This window comes from Lonchura striata, unplaced genomic scaffold, assembly GCF_046129695.1.
Source record: "Lonchura striata isolate bLonStr1 unplaced genomic scaffold, bLonStr1.mat Scaffold_187, whole genome shotgun sequence".
Lineage (NCBI taxonomy): Eukaryota > Metazoa > Chordata > Aves > Passeriformes > Estrildidae > Lonchura > Lonchura striata.
The window spans coordinates 176,078-188,668 of NW_027461120.1; the positions used below are offsets into that span (position 1 = coordinate 176,078).

The following is a 12,591-nucleotide window of genomic DNA, read 5'->3' on the forward strand; positions in this document are numbered from 1 at the left end:
CCGGGGCCGGGAGCGTGGCTCCGCATCTTCCAGCCTCCCTCGCTGCGCTGGGTCTTTAGGGTCTTATCGATGTGTTTTAAGGTTTTTGGAGCAATTCGGAGAGCTCTTAGGAATATGTAGGGATTTTTTTTTTTTAAAAGGTTCTTTGGGGGCTTTTAGGGGTGTTTTAAAGTAGGGTATTTTTATTGTATTTTAAGGGCGTTCAGAGGCTATTTTTATGTTGTTGTGAAAGTTTTAAGGCGTTTTGAAGATGTGGGATTTTTTAGGGCATTTTTATGGGTTTTTAGGGTCTTTTCATGGCATCGCGGCTGAGGGGCAGCTTGAGGGGCACTGTGGGGCCTTGAGGGTGACAGAGGCTGTGCCTCAGGGGGGAACGGGGGGGGGACAGTGGCTGACACAGAGAGATGCTGAGGGGGGCAGGGGCAGCTGGAGTGTGACACAGAGAAGCTGGGGGCTGAGGGGCAGAGGAGAGGGATTAAGGGTGGCACACAGGAGCTGAGGGGCAGCTGAGAGGGGGCTTGAGGGGCAGGGGGGGGCTCGAGGGTGACAGCCAGAGCCTGAGGGCTGGGGGGCAGAGGGAGGGGTCAGGGGTAAAGGGTGAGGCCTTGAGGGCTGGACAGTCCAGTGGAGATCAGGGCTACAGGGTACATCTTAGGAGGCAAGTTAGGGTACAGGTGCGGCACCCCTCATGCCACCCGTACCTCACCCTAAGCAGCCTTTTCCCTTTTCAGCCCCAACAACAGCAGCACAGCACAGCAAGCCTGACAGCGAGACCACACCGGAAGCCTCCCAGTGGGACAGGGCAGCGACCCTCGCACCAGGACAACGCCGGAACCCTCAGAGGACAACAGGACCCGCTGCTAAAAGGTAGGGATGACATCTGTGGGCTAGAGAGCAACAGGAAGGGGTTTGGAGGCTGAGCAGGCTTCCTTGAGTGTTTTTTTTGTTTTTTTTTTTTTTTGCAGGGCTATTAGGAATATTTAGGGGAATTTTGAAGGCTTTCTCTGGTGACTTTTAGAGAATTGTTATACCTTCCTAATGGCTATTTTAGGATTCCTTGGTGCGTTTTTAGGGTAAGGATGAGGGTCTGACAGGATGCCCACTGAAAATGTGGAGTATTACTGGAGTGCTTGGGGAAGGTGCCAGTGGAGGGCCAGTGGGTAAGGTGCCATGATGCTGGTCTGAAGGTTGTGATTTCTGAGTAAAGCAAGGTGGTTGTGGTTAGGGTTATACGGTGGCAGATTTCTCGAGGAGAATTCCAGCACAGAGAAAATCAAGCCCGAAGCTTTGTACTGTCAGTTTGCAACATGTATTCGGCATGAAAAAAAAAACAAAAACCCTGAGTACTTGGGGGTGGGAGATTTGGACTGGGAAAAGGAAACCTGGGACCAGGCAGCCCAGGGAGATTGCAGGGCCCTGGGAATAAATGAGGGATATCTACATGGTGAAAGCAAATTCAGCAGCCCGGGTTCCTGGCGTCAGTTTGTAGGGCTCCCTTGGGGCTGTCAGGGAAGCGCAAGTTTGTGGCGGGGACAACTTCGCTCTGGGGTACATGGGCAAAAACGCCTCTCTCCGTCAAGGTCCCCACGGGCCGCCATCGTGTGGCGGACCCTCTGGACAAGTGCTGCCGCCTTGTGGGCACAGGGCGGTACTGCAGCCCCCCAGCCGGAGCCCGGCCGAAGCGGCGGGAGGGGCGAGGGGCGGGAGCGAGCGGCGAGCGGGGCGGTGTCTGTGAGTGAGGGGAGGGCTGGAGGCGGCTCCGCGGGCCGAGGGCGGCCGGGGCCGGTGCCGGCGGGCGGCGGAGGCGCGGTCGCAGCGCTCCCGGGCCGCGGCCGAGCGGCATCGGAGCAGGGCTGCGCCGCCTTTCCCGGCCCCGCGCCCCTCTCCAGACGCCGGGAGCGGCCGCGTGCCGGAAAATGCCGCCGGGGCGGCGGAGCGGGGCCCTGGCTCTGCCCGCCCCTCCTGCCGCCCTCCCTGGAATGGTTCGAGGCGTTATGGGTTTAGTGAGGTAGGAATAATTATTTTGTTCGTGCTAATTTAAGGGTGGGTTTTTTTGTTGTTGTTGTTTGTTTGTTTGTTCGGTTTTATCTTCTGTTTTGTTGTGTTTTGGGTTTTTTTTTGGGGGGGAACTAGAAAGATACCTTGTGTTCCTGGAATGTTGCATTCTACCTCTGTTGTTTTCCCAGTTAGTCTGGATCCTCTGCTTACATTTTTTCCTTCGCTTATTAGATGTCGTGGATATGCTGGCTGTTCTGATGGAGGGCAGTGATGGCTTAGATCAAGAAATTGAGTTCTCTTTAAATGAAGACGTGATTATCCAAAGAGTTCTCTGCAGTGCTGTTGTCCCTGCTGCATTAGCAGCCAGGAATATGCTGTTGCTTCAGTCTGAAAATGGAACAGGTACTGGGTTTTTTCTTACGTTTTGTGTCATTTCCAGCAGTGGAGTGAAAGTAGGAGAAGATTTTAACGAATTGCATTCATCCATACAGATCTCTTTTGTGGACCCATTTGGGCCAGTTGACTAAATCTGGCATAAAAGATAGCACAGAGATTTTAACTGTTGAAAAACTCTGAGCAGGAAGTGTTCCCACAGTGCAAGAATCCTTTGAGTCAGGGTGCTTAAATACTGTAATTCATAAGTTGTCTAGAGGAGGAGTAGAAGAAAGTTATACTAAGCTACCTTTTCAGGAAGATGAACTAAACCTCATTAGAAGTCTGTATGGACACTCATTCTGCAAATTAAAGGAGCAGGAAGGAAGGCAATTGATGGTGCTTCAATTCTCCATCAGAGGCCTAAGACGAATGTATCTTAACAGATTTCTCTTCTTAATTCAGTTAGTGTATTTTCATTTCCCTGAATGACTCCAGGTAGACAAAGGCACAAGGGAATAGTGGGTTTTGAATTGCCCAGGATACTACAGGTGGAGGTCCTCAGGAGGTGGCACGTGCTTTTTGGCTGTTGCCACAAACCATGGAGCTTTGAGCCATCCCAGGTGCCAGCAGCACCCTGAGCAGTGCTTACCAGCACCTGGCACTGGTAAACGTTCCTGGCACAAAAGATTTTCTCTCTGTGGCCGAGCTGTGTCCGTGCAGGTAGCAGGGACAGCCATGCCATGGTCAGGGTTGCTGCTGCAGCACGTCCCATTCTGTCCTGGTAGGATTCGCTGAGCGCTAGTCACAAGAAGAGTGTCTAAAGTGATTTCTAAGAGAAAAGCTGCAAGGGGTCAAACATGATCTTTCCTGTGGTTTTTGTAGCCAGATCACCGTCGGTTCCCAGCACTGAACCAGGGCAGGGTGTGCCGTAGCTTGGCTCGTCCCTGAACGGGTGCCACCGTGCCTCTCCCTTCTTTACTGCCCAAAGCTTTGTGTCCAGGCACAAGGGGAGTAGAGAAGCTTCCTGCCAGGAGATTGAGAGGCAGCCCGTGTGCTCATTCTTCTGCTCCATGAGCCTTTCCTGGCAGAGACGGGGCTGCATGGCGCTCCCTGCATTTGCAGCACTGGTACTTGCTGATAGCACAGCTTCTTCTCCCATCCTCTTGCTGGCTGCAAGGTCCTGTTACCTTCCCTCATGTTACTTTCTGGCTCTTTTCATCCCTAACTGAATTTAATTTTCCCTTGGGAGTGATCCCTGGGGTTCCGGTGCTTGCCCGTTTCTTTCTGCATGCTATAGAATTTTATTGTTCTGGGAAGACTTAAGTTTCCGCTTAAGCTAACAGGGTGATCAAAAAAATGTGTATAAAATGTCTTAGCTTTGGCCTTCTCTGCAGCAGGTGCACTGCGAAGGGAAAGAATTGTGAAAGGTATGGAGCTGCCTTCTCTGGCATACCACCAAGCCCCCATCCCCAGGCTTCTACTCTCCTGCTCTCTGGTTTCCAGTGCAGAATCAGCTGCCCATGGGTGCAGCATGGTGACAGTGCACTGGTGGCACAACTGCTCTGTGGTGTATTTCTTCCAGAAATAAAAAGGGCTAATTTCTTGTAATTTGCCAAAGAGAGGGGAATGATGGAATGAGTCTCTTGGAGGCATCTTTTCTCCCGTGGTGAGTAGACACTGTTACTTGCCTTCTGTCAGTAATTTCACAGTCTTACCCTTCATTTTGTTGCAGATGCAGAAGAAACAGCTATGTAACAAGGTGCTATGTGACGCGTGCTGTGAAATTCATTAACTTGCCACTACCTGATTATTGCAAGCAATGAAAAGGTAAAGAGATAATTGTGTTAGTAGAGCAGGGCTCAGATCACGTTATTTGATTTAAACCATTATCTGTTGTGAATCTTCTGTTACCAGTGAGCTACACGGCAGTGGCAGCAAAACTTGTGTAGCACACGGGTACGGTGATGTGCCAGATTGTGCCAGCTGTGTGGGCAGCTCTGCCCAGTGCCCCCAGTTATGGCTTTGGCATGATCCCCAAGTGGCTGGCCATGGCTGTGCTTTGGCTGAGAATGGGCATCCACCAAGAAGAAGGTGGAAGCTGTGGTGGGACAAGGCAGGTACCCAGAGAGGGAACGTGCTCTTGAGAGTGGATCCAGAGGCCTCTGGTTTGAAGTCATTAGGCAGAGCCTTGTGCTTTGATGTTTTTCTGATCCACAGGCAAAGCAAAAAGCAAGGGTACTTCCTCTGACAAGAGGAAGAGCCATAATTTAGCCTGGCTGAAATCTGTCAGAAAAGCGCTTTGCGAAATGCAGTTGTACTTGGAGTGGCTGTTGCATACAACAGATGAAATTTTGTTTGAGGAAGAGCTAAGAACTGTCAGCTGCTTGTGCTACTGGACACCAGATATCCCTAAGCCTCCCTCATTGCTAGACAAGAGTCCTCTTGCTGCATGAGCACTGCATAAACACAGTGAAGGCATGGTCTCTGCACTACGGATTGTGCAGCCTGATACATGAGAGTAGATGTATCTGGATGGACAAATGGGGAATGGCAAGAAACAAGGAGAGAAATATCACAAAAGTGATTTTATGACTGTTAAAATAATAATATATCGATGACCTGAGTGGTCAGAAGTCCCCTAGAGGGGCTTCCTTGTTGTCTTGTTGGTTGATTGTTGGGCTCCAAGAAAAAAATACTTCCCTCATTCCTTCTGTAGCACTCATGAGCCTTGTTCAGTTGAAGAGAAGAAAGCCTTGGAACAAGCAGTGAGATATTTCTCTCGTTTCTCCTCTGAACACATGAGAACAGATGTCCAGGCAGTATGAAGTTGATGCAGGTCTGCTAAAGCCCTTGTGTATAAAGGTGGAATTGGGTAATAGTTGCCTTAAAAGCTGTAGAACGTGGTTGTACATAGAGCCATGGAGATAATGTTTAAAAGAGAAGCAAGGAGAAGACTTGCTCCCTGGACATGGCTATGTGATAATATGTGGGTTAAATTAAAGCACTAGCCTGCACTGAGGGGAAAAAAAGAAATTTGTTTTAGTAGTTCCATTGCATGCAGCTGTCTATGGTTGTTGTAAGAATTCTGAACACTGTGAATTTTGCCGGAGTGTGGAGTTGCCATGTCCTTGTCAGGTGATGGATGAGGCAAAGTCAGCCCTTCAGAGCCACTGCTGATGGCTAATGCTAATCCACAGATTGTTTCTGTTTGGGGAGTGCACTGGCTATAAACTCACATTTTGTATGCTAGTATTTCTTTGCTTTCTCTACACGTTGGGTTGCTGATAAAAAGGGTATTGGCTCTAGATCAAAGCAGTTACTTTCGGAGTATTTTGAATTAGCAAAGACTTTTTTATTGAAATGAAAATGTTATGTAGGAATGCGTTGCTTTCAGCTGTGTAATTTGTAATTAATTTTGGGAAGTACCCAAAGTTTTCTAGGCTTTTGCAACAAGCCAAGTGGGCTGCCTCCAGCCCAGGCTTCCAGGGTCCTGGATTCCTAAACTCACGTGTTCTGGGACTCATGGCAGCTCAGCCTCCTCAAGAGTAGTGTCAAGACAGACAGGTGATCTGCTGCTCTCTGGCTCACAGGGATGGATACTGGTGATGAAAATGGTGTTGCTACCAGAAATAGTAAAACTTTAATGTCTGCTCAGTCTATTCGTGTGTATTTCAAAAAAGGAGAGAAAATTCTTGGAGTAGATTCAGTCACCTTGGAAGGGTGCAGCACCTTGGAGGATGCTCATTAGTGATTTCAAAGGGAAGTGTCCCTGGAAGCCAATGTCAGAAATCCTCACAAGTGGGTAACAGCAGTCAGGTTAATGTTTGTGGCTCTTCAAAAGCTTTACTTGGATGTCTCTTCAAAACAGTCTGGATGCACTGAAGGAGGGCTGTGCCTTCCTTTTTTCTTTTTGAGTAGCTGCCTGAAGATAAATATAAGATGGACTTTCTTAAAACATAAATGAGAAAACACCCAAGGCTGGGTGAAAGTCTTGAATGCTCAGACTTAAAAGTCATCAATTCCCCAGCAATGTTAGATGAGCCTAAAGTGTATAGGTCAGCAGCAACTTCAGCAGGCAGCCTAAAAAACACAAGACTCTTGGGTATTAAACATGGCATCTTATTCTTTGGCAGCTCATAGGTGATCTCTGCATGGGGCTGCACATGCCTTTCTCTGCGTGTGTGTATTTGCCTGCAAGTGTAATGTGACAGTCCTAAAGCATTTGTGGATGCAGATAAACTAAGTCCAGCTCAAATGTATTCCATAAACAGCTCTTGAGGTACACTCATCTTTGTGTTGTTTCATTTGTTCAGTTCTTGGAAAGCCACAGGAGCTTATTAGACTGCTCTGGCCTATGCCCAGGGGAGTCACTTAGGTGGGAATTGGACACCTCTAGCCGTAAACCTATAAAAGGAAGAAATGCATACCGCTATTTTTGTTGGGTCTTATTGAATGAACTGGCTGCTCATCTTCTGCAGAATCCTAAGCACTGTATTTAAAGCCTCCGAGTAAGTTCCTTACTTTGAATAATTTAATATCTTTCACTGGTCCTTCTGCTTTTTCTTTTGCAGTCCCATATAAAATGTTTTATGACAGTTTAAAGAAACATCAGTCATTGGATATCTGTAGGTCAGGCAAAGACTAGCCTGCTTTTAGTGTTTTAGTGTATGGTTCTGTCTGGAAAGAAAATTCCCATTGCTGCCTATCCTTGTGCAGCCAAGGCGTTTGAAAAACTCACCAGCTGAACACAAACTATGGCTGGGTGTTTTGTCTTCCTTATCTTTTGTCTGTGCCTCATTGCCACCAGTGAACGGAAGGAGAAGACAGAGCAGCTTCTCACACTGACATAATTTGGCACTTGCTGGAGATGAAAGTGAGTAGAGCAAGATCTTTCTTTCTGAGGCAGTAACAGGGATCTGAAGTGCTGACTTCTGTCAATATGGCAATGGCAAGCTCCTCTGCCTCTCCCTCCAGTGACTGCTGTTGCTATAAGAAAAGCAAGAGGTACAGGCTTTACCAATATGCCAATGCTTTAGGATAAAATGAGGAGAGGAAAAAATAATGTGAGGCAAGGCTCTCGAGGGCTCATAACAGTACAGCCATGAACGATGGGGGTGCATCTGTCCAGCATGTGCGGAAAGGATACCAATACCTAGGGATGAACATGTAATGCATCAGGCACGGCTTCCCATGGTTGTAAACCGGTATAAAAACATTAACCTAACAGGGGTTTTTCTAACTTGGTGTATATAAGAGTGTGTGATGTACCAGTCCTGCTTTTCCCACCTTGTTCTGCCATGAGGTAATGCCTGTTTGCAAACACACCTAATACAGTCTGAGAGGGTTACTGCAAGTGAGTCCAGTGTGAATTCTCAGCCCCCTCCACTGGGCTCAAAGAGCTCTCTCAGAGGGCAAACTGCATTCTTCAAGCTTGTTCCAGGCTGCAAAGGTGTGGCTTCTGTTTCTTCCCAGCCCAGGCACATTTTCTCATTTTGCCTTTGGACTGTGGTAGAGGAACCCCCATGGGAAGGGGGCATGCAGACTTGCAGCAGATCAGGTTAGCTTAGTAAACACAGGCTTCATCAAAGCAAAATGTAGTCCCTTATTGAAGCAGTTTTGGTTCTGTTTTGAATCTATTTCCTAAAGGGTAAAAAATGGCAGAGTTGTTTGCTTGGGATGAAAGTAGCATGAGTCATCAGGGAAAACCAGGAGGAAGTACCCAAAGTTTTCTAGGCAAACAAAGCCTGGCAAATATGGACAAGTGGGCTAGAAGCAGGAGCAGGTACATTAAATTCTCAGTCTTTCCCTTGTTCCCATTTACTTGGATGCAGGGCATTTCATTAGCCAGTTGTCTCTCCACAATGCATCGGTTGCTCTCGTAATCCCTCGCAGTGAGTTTATTCAGCACTTTTATGGGACTTGAATCTCTCAAGTGGAGTCCTCCAGAAATGCTGAGCCCCGTTGGAGCTACTAGAACTTGTGCAAACAGTGTGCCCTGGCTGCAGGGATGGCCAGTGGTCTCCTGGGCTGCGTTAGACAAAGTATTGTCAGCAGGGCAGGGAGGTGGTCCTGCCCCTCTGCTCTGCGCTGCTGAGGCCACGTCTGGAGTGCTGTGTGCAGCTCTGGGCTCCTCGGGACAGGAGAGACACGGACCTCCTTGAGAGAGTCTGACAGAGCACTGTGAAGGTGGTAAAGGGACAGGAGGAAAGACTGAGAGAGCTGAGGCTGTTCAGCATGGAGAAGAGATGTCTCAGGGGGGCGTCTAGTTACAAATACTTGAAGAGAGAATGTAAAAAAGATGGAGCCAAACTCTTCTCAGTGGTGCTGAGTGTCAGTGGTCACAAACTGAAGCAAATGGAGGTCCTCTGAACATCAGGAAGCATTGTCTTTGAGGGTGACTGAGCAGAAGGATTGAGAACTGCATTCACCCAACTGCTAAATAGGGAAGCTGCAACCACACAAGAAGAGCTCTTTGCAAAAGTACCACAGAGATCCATCCTCTCCTCTGTTCAGAGGAATCAATAGCTGAGTTGGTTCTTTATTTCTGGAAGTTAGTTATTTTATCAGTTATTGGCAACCTTCACCTCGATTGTTAAACCATTTCTAGCACAGCTTGTTTATGCTTTAGGGCTACTGCAAAGTCCCATGCAGCAAGTTTTTACATCCCTGTTTGCTAGAAGCACCAGCATATCCTCCAAGAAAGCCTGCACTCAGCATGGCCTATTTCCTTTCTTTGCCTGTGCATTTCTCCTGCTATCGCTGTTAGCAAGAAAATGTTGGATTTAGTTAACTTTTAGGTCTGAAGCTGCATGGCTGTTTCTCTGCATTGCGTTGTCCTTGGTGTCAAGTTAGCAAAAGCTGAGAAGAATCCATTGTCACATTAATACTTGGGTGAGTTTACTCATCAGTTTGTACTGTGTGCATGTGTAAATGGAGGCCAGATGTTGCTACCAAATGGAGTCTAATACTGCTGTATAAATGCGTGTAATACTGGGGCATTTGCCCTGCAGGACTGACATGCTGGAACAAGGCGGGCACTGGGGGTGAGAGAGCCCAGTGCTTCCTCCTCCTCGTGTGCGAGTTCCTGCAGTGCTGTAAGAGCCAGAGCTGTGAGCTTTTCCTTCGAGGGCTGGGCACGGCCACGGCAGATGGAGGCACGGGAGCAGGAGGCTTCAGGACAGGGCTCTGTGGTGCAGGGAGAGCAGCAGCTCCCGAGCAGCTCTGCGCTACAGGAAGGCTCCAGCTCCTGGCAGCACTTGCTGCTCCAAGGACCACTGTGGTCTCGTCCAGAGCATGTGCTGGGTGGGCTCAGACAAGCAAACGGTGCTGTAGAGAGCTGGTGACAACTCCTGAGGCCTCTTCTCCACTAAGTAAGCCATAATGTAACTTCACTGCCATAGGTTTGTCTGTGAGCAGTCTGTGATTTTTGTCTTGAAGATCGGTGCAAATTGGATGATTGGCTGTAGAGTGTGTGCATCTGTCTCTTCTAAGGCTGATGGAGGACTGCAGATCTCCATCCAGAATGTGATCCACAGTGTAACCGGGAGCATATGCTGTGCCATTGGTGATGCATGTGGCATGGACTAGTGGCCCATTTGTCTGCAGCTTGTCCCCATATGATTTCTTGCATGCCCCGAGGCAGGGTTGGTCTGTGTTACTCGAGTTCCAGAAGGCTGCGATGCAGTGAGAGTGGCATAACAAGTAGTTCTGACCTGTAAGGGCGCTGGTTCCCAAATGCCTCCCAAGCAAGGCTGCTGCTCTCTCTTTGGCTATGCCAAGCAGCACATCTTGCTGCATATGTGGTCACCACGGTGTCCAGATTGCAGTGCACCAAAAGTCTCCACCACCAGTGCTGGCTGAATAATGTATTTTCACAACAGATATTATTCTGCATCTGCCTTGTGACTTTTAATTTCAATTTTCTCTGGGAGCGTTTGGCCAATGATTGTTATCCGGTATGTGCCAGATTATCACCATTGCCCGAGTGTTTCTTTTTGTCAGATTGAGTTTTCCTTTTCTCCAAGGAATTTGCGGCTTTTAAGCAGAAAATAGTTACATTTCTTAGCTGTTTGCCTGTGTGGTTAAAACAGGGCAATGCATGAGGCCAGGACCTCGCTTTGCTTTCAGAACTGATCCCGTCAATGCTTCCTGGCAGTGTTTCCTTTCGCACAGCACCAGGTCAGGACTGTTTCAGCATTTTGCTGGTAGTCAAGCGTGAGTCCAGCCATCCAGGTTGCCCCTGCTGTCCCCATATGGAGGATGCTCCAGCAGACTGAGGTCAGAGTGTGTTATGTGGCCGTGAGCTGAGCCATACACAGTCACTTCTTGTCTCTGGGCAGAGGACTTTGCTCCTCTGTTCCATTAAGTTACCAAGAGTGATCGTTGCTGAAATTACTCTGTTAAATAATCCAGAAGTTTGCCTTTTCCTCCTTTCTTTCCTGAGTTCAGAAGTTGGTAACCTAAGCACCCAGCCGTGCTGTGCATCCCTTAGTGCTGTGTGTGTTGCTGGCAGGGCCTGGGGCTTGGGTCCGGAAGGTCTGGCTTGTTTGTTCCCCTGGGTCTGGAGGAATACAGATTTTATTTATTTTATTATTTTTGATTTTTTTAATTTAAAAGCTATCCAGCAGTTTGTCAGTTGAAGCAGAAGACAATCCTTTGCACCGATACGTACTCATGTGCACATGCTGATCAGCTGAAGTGTTAGAGCTCAAGGTGAGTGCTCCAGCCTTTAATCAGTGACCAGTCATTGATTTAGCACATCCACAAGTTTCAGGAAGTAGTTCCTCCATTGCATCCAGCTTTTAGAGTACCTTTAGACACTAGAGATACTTTTCAATGTGTAATTGATGAGGTAAATTGATGAGGTCTCTTAATAGCATGTGCTAAAGAGAGATGTGAAAAGCAGCTGAGCAATATTGCCACTTCTGGGGGTTACAGGTGGTGGGTACTATCAGTCAGAACTGGAAAACACAGAACTGTGACCTTTTATAAGTACTGAGCGAAACACTGAGTTACTGCTGGTCAATTAAAAGCAGTTTGGGTGTTTAATAGTTGTTTCTGATGATACTCATACACAGATGAGTGAGGAGCTACTTGAGGCAATGTGTGTGCAGCTGTCCAGCCAGAACTGAAGCAGCCTCTGGTGAAGGTGTGGCAGAGGAGCTCAGCAGATGACAGGGGGCTTGTCCATAGACTGAAAGAGGAGCCCGGGATGGGTGTGGGCTATTACAAAACAGCAGATGTCACAGGGATTGAGCAAAAGTTTAAAATGGAAGGAATCAGCCATGAGAGAGTGATGGCCAGATGGAAATCCAGCTAAGGCCCTGAAGTGGAATTATGTAAGGCAAACATCAATGAGAATCAGCTGGGGAGCAAGAGCAGCCAGCAGCCAGGCTTGTTTCTGGTCTCTTGCCATAGATGAGACATGCTTTAGGGTGTGCATGATGACTAGAGGCTGTGATAGCTTTAGCTGTAGCACTTTTGTCTCCAGCCATTGTGAGTGAGTTCTGTGCTTAGTTCTCTGCTCTGGTGCATTGCAGGATTTTTAGGGTAAATATTTTTTCCATCAGTGTAACCCACCAATTGCCAACATCTCGAGGTGGCAGGATGGGGTGGTGAATATGCCATTCTTCTGCTGGTGGCTATCAGAAACTCTTAAGAGGAAAATTTCATCTTTGTTCTACATAGTGCTGTGCTAGCAAGTGCTTTCCAATAGGCTGTAATTCCCAGAGCAGTGGGGCAGGAGCTGCTCCATGATCCAGGAGCAGGCTCCCATGTAGTGGGTTGGATGCAAGGCACCCACCAAAGCCTCTCTTATCACTTGCCGCCACAGCTGGACAGAGGAGAGAAAATACAAAAAAGGGTTGAGATAAGGACCAGGAGAGATCGCTCGTCAAATACTGTCACAGGCGAAAGAGAGTCTTATTAGAGATACTAATTGAATTCATGGCTAAATAGTCAGAGCAGGATAATGAGAAACAACATAAAACCTTAAAAACATCATCTTCCCACACCCTCCTTCCCAGCTCTACCTCCTACCCCATCTGTGCAGGGACACAGGCAATGGAGGTGACAATCAGTTCATCAGGGAAAGCAGTCGCTCCCCTGCTGCTCCTTGGGGTCTCTCCCATGGGAGACAGTTCTCCATGAACTTTTGCAGCATGAGTCCGTCTCGCAGGCAGCAGATCCCTGTGAATTGCTGCAGTGTGAGTCCATCCC

General features: G+C 48.1%; 1 long non-coding RNA gene across 3 annotated transcripts in view; it reads left to right on the forward strand.

The window, feature by feature from the left end:
- LOC144248584 (uncharacterized) overlaps nucleotides 1-12,591 on the forward strand; it is a 107,914-nt gene that overhangs the window by 85,272 nt on the left and 10,051 nt on the right. For all 3 annotated transcript variants that reach the window (XR_013341870.1, XR_013341872.1, XR_013341871.1), the window contains one exon: nucleotides 732-867. This is a non-coding gene — a long non-coding RNA (uncharacterized LOC144248584). The remainder of the gene's footprint in view (nucleotides 1-731; nucleotides 868-12,591) is intronic.